Consider the following 13,530-nt stretch of genomic DNA (forward strand, 5'->3'; position numbering starts at 1 on the left):
CCTTTTATTAGTTTTAAACCTGCTACCCATTAATTTCATTTGGTGTCCTCTAGTTCTTCTATTATGGGAACTAATAAATAACTTTTCTTTATCAGCCCTCTCCACACCACTCATGATTTTATAGACCTCTATCATATCCCCCCTCAGTCTCCTCTTTTCTAAACTGAAAAGTCCCAGTCTCTTTAGCCTCTCCTCATATGGGACCCGTTCCAGACCCCTAATCATTTTAGTTGCCCTTTTCTGAACCCTTTCCAAGGCCAAAATATCTTTTTTGAGGCGAGGAGACCACATCTGTACACAGTATTCAAGATGTGGGCGTACCATAGCTTTATACAGGGGCAGTAAGATATTCTGGGTCTTATTTTGTATCCCTTTCTTAATAATTCCTAACATCCTATTTGCCTTTTTGACCACCACTGCACACTGGTGTAGAAGTTTTCAGAGAACTGTCCACGATAACTCCAAGGTCTCTTTCCTGATTTTTCGTAGCCAAATTAGCCCCCGTCATACTGTACGTATAGTTGGGGTTATTTTTCCCGATGTGCATTACTTTACACTTATCCACATTAAATTTCATTTGCAATTTTGTTGCCCAATCACTCAGTTTGGTGAGATCTTCTTGGAGTCCCTCACAGTCTGCTTCTGTCTTGACTATCCTAAACAGTTTGGTATCATCTGCAAACTTTACTACCTCACTGCTTACCCCTTTCTCCAGATCATTTATGAATAAGTTGAAAAGGATTGGTCCCAGGACTGACCGTTGGGGTACACCACTAGTTACCCCTCTCCAATCTGAAAATTTACCATTTATTGCTACCCTTTGTTTCCTGTCTTTTTACCAGTTCTCAATCCAAGAAAGGACCTTCCCTCTTATCCCAGGGCCATGTAATTTACACAAGGGCCTTTGGTGAGGGACCTTGTCAAGGGCTTTCTAAAAATCTAAGTATACTATATCTACTGGATCCCCCTTGTCCTTTTGTTAACCCCTTCAAAGAACTCTAACAGATTAGTAAGACAGGATTTCCCTTTACAGAAACCATGTTGACTTTTGTCCAATAAATTATGTTCTTCTACATGCTTCACAATTTTATTCTTTACTATTGTTTCGACTAATTTGCCCGGTACTGAAGTTAGACTTACCGGTCTGTTATTGCCAGGATCGCCTTTAGAGCCCTTTTTAAATATTGGTGTCACGTTGGCTACCTTCCAGTCATCAGGTACAGAAGCCGATTTAAAGGATAGGTTACAAACCACAGATAATAGCTCAGCAATTTCCCATTTGAGTTCTTTTAGAACCCTTGGATGAATGCCATCCGGTCCCGGAGATTTGTTAACATTAAGTTTTTCTATTTGTTCCAAAACCTCCTCTAATGACACTTCAATCCGGGACAGTTCCTCAGCTTCATCACCCAAAAAGGACGGTGCAGATTCAAGAATCTCCCCAACATCCTCAGCCGTGAAGACTGAAGCAAAGAAATCATTTAGTTTCTCCGCAATGGCTTTATCATCCTTGATTGCTCCTTTAATAGCTCGATTATCTAGGGGACCCACAGGTTTTTTAGCAGGCTTCCTGCTTCTAATGTACTTAAAAAACATTTTGTTATTTCTTTTTAAGTTTTTGGCTAGCTGTTCCTCAAAATCTTTTATTATTACATTTTTACACTTGATTTGACAGTGTTTATGTTCTTTTCTATTTATCTATTTAAGAAGTGGACTTCCACTTCTTAAAATACCTTTTTGTCCCTCACTGCTTCTTTTACATGGTGGTTAAGCCACGGTGACTCTTTTTTAGGTCTCTTGCTATGTTTTTTAATTTGGGGTATATATTTAAGTTGGGCCTCTGTTATGGTGTCTTGAAACAGTTTCCATGCAGCTTTCAGGGATTTGGCTCTGGTCACTGTGCCTCTTAATTTCTGTTTAACAAACCTCCTCATTTTTGTGTAATTCCCCTTTTTGAAATTAAATGCCAGAGTGCTGGACTGCTGAGGTGTTCTTCCCACCACAGGAATGTTAAATGTTATTATATTATGGTCACTATTCCCAAGCGTTCCGTAACGGTTATATCCTGGACCTGATCCTGCACTCCACTCAGGACTAAATCGAGAATTGCCTCTCCCCTTGTGGGTTCCTGCAGTAGCTGCTCCAAGAAGCAGTCATTTAAACCATTGAGAAATTTTATCCCCGCTTCTCTTCCTGAGGTGACATGTATCCAGTCAATATGGGGGTAATTAAAATCCCCCATTATTATAGAGTTCTTTATTTTGGTAGCCTCTCTAATCTCCCTCAGCATTTCAATGTCAGTATCGCTGTCCTGGTCAGGTGGTCGGTAATATATCCCTACTGCTAATTTCTTATTATTGGAGCATGGAATTACTATCCATAGTGATTCTATTGAACATGTTGATTCACTTAATATTTTTATTTCGTTTGAGTCTACATTATCTTTCACATACAGTGCCACTCCGCCACCCACCCGGCCTGCTCTATCCTTTCTATACAGGCAGTCCCCGGGTTACGTACAAGATAGGGACTGTAGGTTTGTTCTTAAGTTGAATCTGTATGTAAGTCGGAACTGGCATCCAGATTCAGCCGCTGCTGAAACTGACCGCCAATTCTGACTTACATACAGAATCAACTTAAGAACCCCAGGCGTCCCCAAGTCAGCTACTGCTGAAACTGATCAGCAGCTGATTCCAGGAAGCCCGGGGCAGAGCAACTCTGCCTGGGGCTTCCTGTAGTCAGCGCTGGTCAGTTTCAGCAGAAGCTGACTTGGGGACGCCTGGGGTAGAGCAGCTGGGGTGCTACTGGACCAACCCAGCAGCACCCCATCTGCTCTGCCCCAGACGTCCTGATTCAGCCGCTGCTGAAACTGACCAGCAGCGGCTGAATCAGGACCTGGGGCAGAGCAGCTGGGGTGCTGCCGGGTTGGTCCAGTAGTGCCCACGGGCGCTGCAGGACCAATCGGCAGCGCCCCAGCTGCTCTGCCCCAGAGTCCAAAACAAAAGCCTGGTCTGCTGGGGGGGGGAGCACACTAGCTGCGCCCCCCCCCCCCCCAGCAGACCAGGGACACGGGGAGCAGAGCCGCAGCGGCAGCGGGGTGCCGCGCCTCTGAGGCTTTGCTCTGGCAAAGCCTCTGAGGCGGGGGACCCTCCGCGGCTGCAGCTTCAGTCAGGGTGCCTGTGGTCTGCTGGGGACCGTCCCCAGCAGACCACAGGCACCCGGACTGAAGCCGCAGCCGCGGGGGGTCCCACGCCTCTGAGGCTTTGCCAGAGCAAAGCCTCAGAGGCGCGGGGAACCGCCGCTGCTGCCGCCGCTCCAGTCTGGATGCCTGTGGTCTGCTGGGGACGGTCCCCAGCAGACCACAGGCACCAGGACTGAAGCCGCAGCCGCGGGGGGGTCCTGCGCCTCTGAGGCTTTGCCAGAGCAAAGCCTCAGAGGCACGGGGAACCGCCGCTGCTGCCGCTTTGACTGAAGCGGCAGCAGCGGCGGTTCCCCACGCCTCTGAGGCTTTGCTCTGGCAAAGCCTCAGAGGCGCGGGACCCCCCCCACGGCTGCGGCTTCAGTCCGGGTGCCTGTGGTCTGCTGGGGACCGTCCCCAGCAGACCACAGGCACCGGGTCTCATGCGGCAGCAGCGGGGGTTCCCGCGCTTCTGAGGCTTTGCTCTGGCAAAGCCTCAGAAGCGCGGGAACCTGCCCGCTGCTGCCGCTTGGGTCCCGGTGCCTGTGGTCTGCTGGGGACGGTCCCCAGCAGACCACAGGCACCGGGTCTCAAGGGGCAGCAGCAGCGGTTCCCGCGCTTCTGAGGCTTTGCTCTGGCAAAGCCTCAGAAGCGCGGGAACCCGCCCGGTGCCCCTGGTCTGCTGGAGACGGTCTCCAGCAGACCAGGGGCACCGGAGCAGCTTACGAACGGGGCTTTCTCGCCCCGACTTCCGGGGCGAGAAAGCTCCGTTCGTAAGTGCGGATCCGACGTAAGTCGGATCCGCGTAAGTCGGGGACTGCCTGTATATGATTGTGTCCCACAGATTTTCCTCATTCCACCAGGTTTCAGTGATGCCTATTATGTCAATATCTTCATTTAATATGAGGTTCTCTAGTTCACCCATCTTATTAGTCAGACTCCTAGCATTTGTGTAGAAGCACTTTAGAAATTTGCCACTGGTTATTTGTCTGCCCTTCCCTGATGCATTGGATTCCTTTGTATGCGGTTGTTTGTCTGCTCTGGCCCATGGTTTGCCCTCTCCCCTCCTCTCTTTCTGACTACAGCTTAGAGAATCTCTATCAATGGATTCTCCTCTAAGAGAAGTCTCCTTCCGATTTACGTGCATCTCCGCACCAGTCGGCTTTCCCCCATCTCTTAGTTTAAAAACTGCTCTATGGCCTTTTTAATGTTTAGTGCCAGCAGTCCGGTTCTACCCTGGTTTAGGTGGAGCCCATCCTTCCTGTATAGGCTCCCCCTCTCCCAAAAGTGTCCCCAGTTCCTAATAAATCCAAACCCCTCTTCCCTACACCATCGTCTCATCCACGCATTGAGACTCTGAAGCTCTGCCTGCCTACCTGGCCCTGCGCGCGGAACTGGAAGCATTTCCGAGAATGCCACCATTGAGGTCCTGGATTTCAGTCTCTTTCCTAGCAGCCTAAATTTGGCCTCCACGACATCTCTCCTACCCTTCCCTACGTCATTGGTACCTACATGTACCACGACCACCGGCTCCTCCCCAGCAGTACACATAAGTCTATCTAGATGCCTCAAGAGGTCCGCAACCTTTGCACCAGGCAGGCAAGTGACCATATGGTTCTCCTGGTCATCACAAACCCAACTATCTATGTTTCTAACGATCAAATCACCCACTACTAACACCTGCCTCTTCCTAACTGGCATTCCCTCCCCCTCAGAGGTATCCTCAGTGCGAGAGGATACCACAACATCCTCTGGGAGGAGGGTCCCAGCTACGGGATGCTTTCCCTCTGCTCCCATTAAATGCTCTGTTCCCTTGAGACTTTCATCCTCCTTAAGAGCACTGGGGCTCTCAGACTGGAGGTGGGACAGTACTACAGTGTCCGGGAAAGTCTCATCAACATAGCTCTCTACCTCCCTTAGCTCCTCCAGTTCAGCCACCCTGTCCTCCAAAGCCCGAACTCGGTCTCTGAGGGTCAGGAGCTCCTTGCAACGGGTGCACACATACGCCACCCGCCCACAGGGCAGGTAATCATACATGTTACACTCGACGCAATAAACAGGATAGCCCCCACTCTGCTGCTGGGCTTCTGTCTTCATTTTTCTAATGAATAAGTTTAAGTATAAATTGGGATTCTTTTTAAACCTCTGGAGTATAAATTATTCTAAGAGTTATGTTTTAAAGAAGGTCACAAGTGCCCTCTAAACTCCCTCTCCAAACTCTCCTGTTAGCTGTTCCTGGTCGCGCTCTCCCTGGTCGCTGAGTCACAGGCTTATATAGCTCTGGTAGACCCTCCCCCTGACTGAGGCTCAGCCAATTAACAGAGGCTTCTAGATTTCAAAACTTTTAGAAGCTCCTTCAAACAGACAAACAGACACATCTCAAAGAATCACAGTTATGAGGTAAGTAACCGTTCTTTCCTGTCCAATTAGGCTACTTACGGTATTCAATTCTATTGTACTTTTTAAAGTCTGCAGATCTCATTCATTGAAGTTACTAGATAAGACCATTGTGTTTTCAGTGTTCATGTGTTCATAGTTTGTGTAGTCTGTATTCATATGAGCAATTTATTGCATATTACTCCAGAAAGAAGAGACTGTTGTAAATATGCACGAAAATATAATCCATCACTCTGTTCCAGAAATATGTTCTATTTCTCTTTATAATTTTCAATTATCACTATTTTTACCCCCATTCTCAATTAGCATAAGCTCCAGATTTGAAAAAAAATGGTCGAGGAACATACACTGATTAGCATGTTCAGATATTCTTCCTCCAATCTGTAAATTATTTTCAAAAAACAATACAAATTATACCATTTTCTATAGCTGAAAACAAATTGAACATTTTGTTTCTCTTACCTTTAGAATAAATATTATATAAATGTTATTTCTAGAACGTGTACTTACTCATTTTCAAATTCCTCCATTAGTTCCATAGCTATGTATGTTGGTTTTGCAAAGCAAGTCAGTTTTTATTACTTCAAATGATAGGAGAGTAAAGTAACCTTTGAGCTGATGACTTTATTTCACCCCACACTAATTCTCTTAATGGCTACTAGAATTGATTGTAATAGCAGAAATGCCTTGCATCTGGTATTAGATGAGAGTAGAAGCATTTCTTGGCAGGTTCCTGAATGGATTCATCTGATATAATATGCATTTTTTGATTACTTTCTAACCTTCTACAACCTTTACTGTCTGTCTTTTGCCATTAAAGATTCATCTGCCAGTCTATCAGGTGAAATAATAGTCTGAATAGATCTGAATTACCTCATCTAAACCTATTTTAAATCAATGCAGACTGATATAATGTCAGTAACATGTCTTCTAAAAAAATCATTTGTAAAAGAAGTATCTAAACATATTCCAGAATGCAGACATGTTAGTAAGATTACTCAGCATATAACACACCCTTGGCCAAGCATATAGCTATAGCGCACAAAAATGGTAAACTGGCCTAACCACAATATACATTGTTATACATTGCTTAACAAACTTTTGGGTTCTTTTGACGTCTGCTAACAGTTCTGGCAAGCGGGGAGAGCTGTGTCAGATGATGAATTGGAGAAAGGCACAGAAAAAAACAATTTTAATGAAACAAAATATTTAGAAACTTCTAGGTCAGGAAGGTTTTTAATTACTTTGAAAGGTTTTGCTTTAGGGTTGTCTTTTGCAGTCTAATTTGCTAGAAATAGTTTTAGTGACAGTGATAGCATCTATATTTAAGATTGCCTCGTTTTCATTTTGGTCACTTAGGACTTTTTCTCAGACTCAATTTTTTTGGGTTGAAATTGTATAAATCTGCCTTCTGACTCAGAAAAAAGAGTGCCCATGTTAAAATGTTAGCACGCTTTTATGGTCACATCATATTTATAAGATAAAATTCTATTTTTCTACAACTTTTGTAAATCCTATCATGTAGAGCAAAAGATGAAGTCAGTCTGAGTTTATGGGGGAAATTACTTGGTCCTGTCTTATTGTATCATATGAGAAATAGTATGTGACCAATGATTTGAAGCCACTGTCAAAATTCATACTTATAAAGGTAGAAATGTTGTATACTCTACCTTTTGCATCAGTTGTACTCTTCCTTTGCTAAAGAAATAAATGATAAAAAGCAATCTATGCTACTATTCTGTGATATCTTTTCCTGCAATGAATTACAAATTAGCATTAAATAGAGGATATAGAAGTTCTAATAGGAATATATGTAAAGTGAAAGTAGGCAGCCTTTCAGAATATTTATTAAGGTGTTTGGGGATTTTTATAAATCACTTTTATTAAGCAAAAAATCAGTGTGGATTTCATTAGCTTTTTACAATTTCTTGTTCTTTTGTGCTTATCACAATAATTTACCTCTTGAGCCTTTTGTGTTGTAGAAGTCGGCATTATTATGTCTAAGTCAATAATACTGAACTTTTTTCAGTTGTGCTACTATACACCATCTATTTCTTTCATGCTATAAAAGACCAACTTAATTTGATTTCTATTTTTTAAATTTACTGCTAACAACATTTTAAACTTTGTAAACAATTTTAAAGAGGATTAGACCAGCTTCTGTATAGCAGTCATATAAACAAACTGGTCATGCAACAAATCCCATGTACAATAAGAATTCATTCACTTACGAATAATCTTCTCTTGGAGATTTAGAGGCACTCATCAGTTCTCAGTGGAAGTAAAACTCTAGGATTTGTAGGCCATATTCACAGTTTATTCTAAAAGAATACAGAGAATCTAAGTTCATGTAACTTAAACTTTCTTCTAGTTTCAACAGCATGTTTGACACAGATAGTCTCTCTATATATACCCTCTAGATTCACCTTGATTCCCTTCGTTATTTATATTTGTTTACTAAATTATTTCCCTGACATTACCTGGCATTACTTAACTCAAATAAGTTTTGTTTTTCTTCATTTAAAAGGTTGTTCTGGGTGGGGCTGGGGATCAGAGGTTGAGTATACAGGCTGTCCCAGGGAAAGAGGACAACCCCAGACTTTCTCAGCATAGCAGCTTTGAGCCAGGTGAGAAGCGCCTGTCCATGGCCACTGCAACTGCAGTAGTCACAGCAGGGGGAGGGGTAAATGTTCCCCGATTGGGGGACAGACAGACACTCAAATGAGCAAACTCTCTCAAATATACTATAGGGTATGTCTACACTACCCTCCTAGTTCGAACTAGGAGGGTAATGTATGCATACCACACTTGCTAATGGAGCCCGGGATTTGAATTTCCCGGGCTTCATTAGCATAAGCGGGGAGCCGCCATTTTTAAATCCCCGCTGCTTCGAACCCCGTGTAGCGCGGCTACACGGGGCTCGAACTAGGTAGTTCGGACTAGGGTGCCTATTCCGAACTACCGGTACACCTCGTTTCACGAGGAGTAACGGTAGTTCGGAATAGGACCCTAGTCCGAACTACCTAGTTTGAACCCCGTGTAGCCGCGCTACACGGGGTTCGAAGCAGCGGGGATTTAAAAATGGCGGCTCCCCGCTTATGCTAATGAAGCCCGGGAAATTCAAATCCCGGGCTTCATTAGCAAGTGCGGTATGCATACATTACCCCGCTAGTTCGAACTAGCGGGGTAGTGTAGACATACCCATAGATAGCTATCCCTTTCTCCACCCCTGCTGACCCAATGGGGTTGGTTTCTCTCTCTCTGGTCCCTTGCTGCTCTGCCCCCCTCTGGTCATTCTAGTCTCTCTTACTAGACCCTACCCTTTCACATTTTATGAGAAACAATTTAATTCCAGGCATATCCCATTATCTGGGACAACCAAACCCTTTACTTGCTCTACGTTATGATAAGAGGAAGCTTCATGCCAAATTTGGTTGTTCTAGCTGTTACCATTTTGGAGGAGTTCTTGAACAAACAGACTCATAGACAGACAGAGACAGACACACATCTCTAAAATATATAGAAAGTTTAGATTTGTAAAGCTAAAAGCACATCCATTTAAATTTACATAGATATCTGTACACTAACTTAGGGTGTGTCTAGACTACTGAGTTTTGTCAACAAAAGTGGACTTTTGTTGACAAAACTATACCTGCGTCTACACTACCGCTGAGTTCTGTTGACATAACGTCGACAGAACTCAGAAGTTTTGTCGACGCTGGTAAACCTCATTTTACGAGGCATAACACCTTCTATCGACAGAGTTCTGTCGACAGAAGGTGTTATTGCCTGTAGGGTTGCGTCTAGACTACAGGGTTTTGTCGACAAAGCACCTTGCTTTGTCGACAGAACTGAATGTGTCTAGATGCTCTATGTCGACAGAAGTTTTGTCGACAGTATCTGTCGACAAAACTTCCGTTGACAAAACCCTGTAGTCTAGACGTACCCTTAAACTCTTAGGCTACATCTACACTGGCATGAATTTCCGAAAATGCTTTTAACGGAAAAGTTTTCCTTTAAAAGCATTTTCGGAAAAGCGCATCTAGATTGTCAGGATGCTTTTCTGGAAAAGCACTTTTTGCGGAAAAGCATCTGTGGCCAATCTAGACACGCTTTTCCGCAAAAAAGGCCCGATCGCCTTTTTCACGATTGGGGCTTTTTTGCGGAAAACAGTACTGTGCTGTCTACACTGGCCCTTTTGCGCAAAAGTCTTTCGGAAAAAGACTTTTGTCCGAACAGGAGCAGCATAGTTTTTCTGGAAAAGCACTGATGATTTTACAGTAGATCGTCAGTGCTTTTCCGGAAATTCAAGCAGCCAGTGTAGACAGATGGCAAGTTTATGCAGAAAAGCGGCTGATTTTCCAGAAAAACTTACCAGTCTGGACACAGCCTTTGAGTATATCTACACAGCAATTAAACACCCACATCTGACTTGTCAGCTGACTTGTGATTACAAGCTCAGGTTATGAGGCTATAAGTCTGCAATGTGAATACATGCGATCTCACTTTGTGACTCTTCGTCCATGCATTTAGTATGTGACACTGAGTGGGTAAATTAACCTCTCTATCCATTTTTATACTTGATTTTAGCCACTACTTGGTTCAGGAGAGCTTTACCTGACTTCAATATTTACCTGGTTTACCTGACTTCAATATTTATACGGCAGAGTATTTTTACAGTTTGTTTTGGCAAAAATAAATTTTAAAAGGTGAAACTAACTTCATCAACATAAAACAGCCGGGACAGAATGGGTAATTAGTTACTGCAACTACACCCAGTTCGTTGTCAAGACATGTAATTTAGCAAATCCAGCTTTTATCAGAAACTACACATATGTAGTAAATCATTTCTTCTGGGGCAGCTCGCATTGGCCACTGTTGGAAGATAGGATACTAGGCTAAATGGATCTGTGGTCTGACCCACTATGGCTGTTATTCTGTTATGTTCTAAATTGTGGTATATTGCTCAAATGCTTAAACAACTGAGTGTTCCGATAGGCATTTCGCTATCATGGTTGTGTGCTACACCTTTATAATACCACATAGTGTTTGTGAATTTGCTTTCTTCTATTGCTTTATTTTTAGGAATAGCAAAATCTTGCAAAGCACTGTTGAGAAATAGTAAGCATATTCAAATTGAAATTGAACTTTCCCACAGGAAAAGTTTAGAAAGGGAGAGAAAATAGGGAGGAGGGACCCTCAAAAAATGCCAACTTGAAAAAAAAACACTTTTTATTTCAAAAAACCAAAATGAAATAGTTTTAAGTCAGTATGAAAAAAATATTCATTTTGAAAATTCTGAAACATGCTGGCTGCGTCTAGACTGGCAAGTTTTTCTGCAAAAGCAGCTGCTTTTGCGGAAAAACTTGCCAGCTGTCTACACTGGCTGCTTGAATTTCCACAAGAATACTGACGATCTCATGTAAGATTGTCAATGTTCTTGCGGAAATACTATGCTGCTCCCATTCGGGCAAAAGCCCTCTTGCGCAAATGCTTTTGTGCAAGAGGGCCAGTGTAGACAACGTGGTATTGTTTTGTGCAAAAAAGCTCCGATCGCAAAAATGGCGATTGGGGCTTTCTTGCGCAAAAACACGTCTCGATTGGCACGGACGCTTTTCCGCAAAAAGTACTTTTGCGGAAAAGCATCCGTGCCAATCTAGACGTTCTTTTCCGCAAATGCTTTTAACGAAAAAACTTTTCCGTTAAAAGCATTTGCGGAAAATCATGCCAGTCTAGACGTAGCCAGTGTGTAGAATCAAAATATTTCTTTTAATATTTCTGATGGGAAAGATTTTGCTTTTCCATCTAGTTCAATTTAAATTGCATGGTTATATGCTAATAATAGATTATAGATTACAGTATTTACTTAAAATCTCAAAGTTTTTGTAGTGATCTATGAGGTCTTGTTACAGCTCTTTTTGTTGAGACATGTAGACCACATTTTTCCCATGTAAATTAAGTGTGCACGTTCGTGAAGTTCTGCTCTATCTTTTTTGTAAATTTCACATGTAAAAGACATCTGCTTTTACTTGACATATTAGAAATGTCATGAACCAGATATACATACAACATTTAAATTGAAAATATACTAAATGTAATTACCTGTAGTGCTTGAGAGCTGACTCCAGCACTATAGCTTTGGGGCATAAAAAAGGCAAATGACGAAGTGCAATCAGTTTGTTTTTCATTGCCTTGATTTTTGAAGATGATGATGTATTCCCATCCTGCAGTAATCCAACTAATTAAAATTAGCAGTAACAAAACTGAACATTTGTTTCCTCTTTGTTTTGGATCCAAATCATCATTTAAAGTTTCAGTGTGGAACAACAAAGTTTGTAAAATTTTAGTAATTTACAACAATGGTCCTAATTTAAGATCAAACATGGGATGTATTTCTCTCCCTCTGTATCATCCAATAACATTATTTAAAATGCATCTTTGTGTGTCTGTGTGAGTGCACTTATTGTACTTCCCCCTCAAAACGTGCAGTTACCCCATGCTTCAGAGAAATGTGTAAGAACCCCACAGTAGGCAATTGTGATACAATCTGCCCTCTATATTAGATTTTATCCAGATCTTTAATAGTGAGAAATGTTTTAATCCTTGAAATAAAATTTAATAGTCCTTGCAAAATTTGCTAGCATTAACTATTATAGCAAAAGATGAGGACTGGGGCATGGATAAGATTGGTTTGATGAGCTTACTGCCATATATTTATTTATAGATCCCAAATGTTTATTCCACTTCCACTTCTGCAGCCTGTCAGTGAGCAGCAGTGCATTACCCAACACGAGGGTGCTCCATTTTAGTTCCATTTCAGAGCTGGGAGCCAATCATGCCAAAGAAATGCTGTCTTCTTTTCCACTCTGTGCTAAATAAGATACAGAGTTTTGTAAAGTGTACATCTTGGACATAAGAGTTAACCAGACAGACGCTGCTTTTCTGGAATCCCTCAAGATCTACAGAAATTGAGGGCACCATGGAAGTGCTGTGTGCTCCTTACTATTGATGCCAAGATTTGATCACTAGTTTTAACATAAAATCTTGTAAAAATAGTGAAAGTAAGTACTGGAGTAGAAAAAATGCAAGATCAGAGCTATCAAAAGGAATGGGGGAGAACTAATGATCTAAAGACCAAATAAACTTTAACACAGCCAAAGCCATCATAAATCTCCCCAAAAACTATTTACAGGCACCATCCTCCACAATAAAAACTCTGTTTTATATTCATCCCCTCCTAATTTATTTTTCTAATGGCACTCACCTACCGCCCACACAATAGGGGAATGGAAACTCATTACAATGGTTCCCAAGTAGTACCGCATAAATTAAAGTTCTGTGTTGTCTTCCATATACATGTTTAATTATTTGTTTTGAACTGTTACCAGTTGTGAATTTGGCCAAAGCAGAACTTAACTAAAAATATTCTATGCGATTCATTTGTGAATGTGTAACTTTGGCTTAATAGCCCACTTTCACCATTTTAGAGTGGTCTAGCTCATTTTGAGCTTTCCTTACCCAGACACAGGCTGATACCAGAAATGTTCCTCATTGCATATTGAAATACTTGAGGTGAGGAATTCTAATTTTGCATAAGTTACATGAGAGAGAAGCAAAACATGATTTTATAAAAAGCTCCAGTTTGTTTATAATATGCAAATATGTGCACAAATCCAACATGAAAGTCATTCATGAGAAGAATTAAAGTCTCAAGAGCTATGTTCTGAGAAAAGAAGAATAAACAAATATACAGATAGTTGCCCCTGAGGAGATTATCATCTTCGCTGACATAGTGACATGCTTCACTTTTACTCTAAAATCAAAAATAAAAGTTCCAGGCTGTCATTCTTGTAAATAAGCTGTGCTTGAGACTTTTATCAGCCTTGGAATGCAACATAATATGCAAAATACAAATAAAACTATAGGTTTATTTAACCAATGATTTCTGTGTTGCC

The 13,530-nt window shown here is 42.0% G+C and overlaps 1 protein-coding gene across 1 annotated transcript in view; it reads left to right on the forward strand.

The window, feature by feature from the left end:
- SPOCK3 (SPARC (osteonectin), cwcv and kazal like domains proteoglycan 3) overlaps window positions 1-13,530 on the forward strand; it is a 356,641-nt gene that overhangs the window by 305,446 nt on the left and 37,665 nt on the right. The gene's annotated exons all lie outside the window — the stretch shown is intronic.

The sequence above is a fragment of the Pelodiscus sinensis genome, chromosome 4 (genome assembly GCF_052426305.1).
Source record: "Pelodiscus sinensis isolate ZL-2025 chromosome 4, ASM5242630v1, whole genome shotgun sequence".
Lineage (NCBI taxonomy): Eukaryota > Metazoa > Chordata > Testudines > Trionychidae > Pelodiscus > Pelodiscus sinensis.